Here is a 2250-nt window from a genome sequence, read left to right on the forward strand (position 1 = left end):
ACTCAACTGAATTTCATCACCTCCACTAGCTTTGTTCGTACTGATGCTTCCTAAGGGCCACTTGACTTCACATTCCAGGATGTCTCACTCTAGGAGAGTGATCACACCACCATGGTTATCTGGGTCATGGAGATCTTTTTTGTACAGTTCTTCTGTGTATTCTTGCCACCTGTTCTTAATATCTTCTGCTTCTGTTAGGTCCATACCATTTCTGTCCTTTATTGTACCCAGCTTTGCATGAAATGTTCCCTTGGTATCTCTGATTTTCTTGAAGAGGTCTCTAAATCTTTCCCATTCTCTTGTTTTCCTCTATTTCTTTGCACTGATCACTAAGGAAGACTTTCTTATCTCTCCATGCTGAACTCTACATTTAAATGGATATATCTTTCCTTTTCTCCTTTGCCTTTAACTTCTTTTCTTTTCTCAGCTATTTGTAAGGCCTCCTCAGACAACCATTTTGCCTTTTTGCATTTCTTTTTCTTGGGGATGGTCTTGATCACTGCCTCCTGTACAATATCACAATCCTCTGTCCATAGTTCTTCAGGCACTCTATCAGATCTAATCCCTTGAATCTATTTGTCACTTCCACTGTATAATCGTAAGGGATTTGATTTAGGTCATACCTGAATGGTCTAGTGGTTTTCCCTACTTTCTTCAATTTAAGTCTGAATTTGGCAATAAGGAGTTCATGATCTGTGCCACAGTCAGCTCCTGGTCTTATTTTTGCTGACTGTATAGAGCTTCTCCATCTTTGGCTGCAAAGAATATAATCAGTCTGATTTTGGTGTTGACCATCTGGTGATGTCCACATATAGAGTCTTCTCTTGTGTTATTGGAAGAGGGTTTTCCTATGACTAGTGCGTTCTCTCAGAGAAGGCAATGGCACCCCACCCCAGTACTCTTGCCTGGAAAATCCCATGGATGGAGGAGCCTGGTGGGCTGCAGTCCATGGGGTCTCGAAGAGTCAGACACGACTGAGCGACTTCACTTTCACTTTTCACTTTCATGCATTGGAGAAGGAAATGGCAACCCACTGCGGTGTTCTTGCCTGGAGAATCCCAGGGACGGGGGAGCCTGGTGGGCTGGCGTCTGTGGGGTCACACAGAGTCAGACACGACTGAAGCGACTTAGCAGCAGAAGCAGCAGCAATGCATTCTCTTGGCAAAACTCTGTTAGTCTTTGCCCTGCTTCATTTTGTACTCCAAGGCCAAATTTGCCTGTTATTCCAGATATCTCTTGGCTTCCTACTTTTGCATTCCATACCCTATAATGAAAAGGATGTCTTTTTTGGGTGTTAGTTCTAGAAGGTTTTGTAGGTCTTCATAGAACCGTTCAACTTCAGCTTTTTCAGCATTTCTGGTTGGGGCATAGACTTGGATTACTGTGATACTGAGTGGTTTATCTTGGAAATGAACAGGGATAATTCTATTGTTGTTGAGATTGCATCTAAGTACTGCTTTTTCCCTCTAAATACTTCTTCAGCTATTACATATCTATTGGTATGTAATCTTTTCATCTTCACCCAATTTTAAATATGTTCTAATTTTTTTATTTTAATTACTTCTCAGTTCCATGAATTATTTGGAAGAGTATTTTTAATTTCTAAAATTTTACATCCTTTTGGGTAATCTTTTATTATTGATTTCTAATAGTAGTACTTTGTGGTCTCCATATCAGTTTAATAGTTTGATACCTTTAGGCCTAATATATATTCAATTTTTGTAAATATTTCAAGTGTGCTTCAAAACAAGGGGTATTCTTTAACTGCTGATTTGAGTTCTATAAAATCTATATAGGCTTACTAATTTTTTGTCCATTTAGTCAATTACTGAAAGTAATGTGTTACAATCTCTTTCTCACTGTATTTGTGAGCTTGTCAATTATTCTTTGTAATTTTATTCATTTTTGATTTATTTATTTTGAGGATTTATCAGGTGTCTACAATTTCTGAACTGGTGTATCTTTCTGGTGAATTTTTACTTTTATATTATGTAGCATAAGGGAGTGAGTTTGAGCACTTCGGGGCTGAGCAAAGATAACGTTGTGGCCATGAGGTGGCAGTAGCTGCACACGAGCTGTTCTGGCACTACTCGATAGGTCTGCAGGTTGGGAAAGGCCCTAGTACCACCCAGAGCTTTAAGGCATCAGGCCCCCTTCAAGAAGGGAAGGAGGGCAAGCATACTGGGGGGAAAAGGCATCAGAGACAGAGGTTTTTTGTCTAGGGGGCTTATGTATTATGTTACTCAGCAG

Source organism: Bos taurus, chromosome 6 (genome assembly GCF_002263795.3).
Source record: "Bos taurus isolate L1 Dominette 01449 registration number 42190680 breed Hereford chromosome 6, ARS-UCD2.0, whole genome shotgun sequence".
NCBI classification, from domain to species: domain Eukaryota; kingdom Metazoa; phylum Chordata; class Mammalia; order Artiodactyla; family Bovidae; genus Bos; species Bos taurus.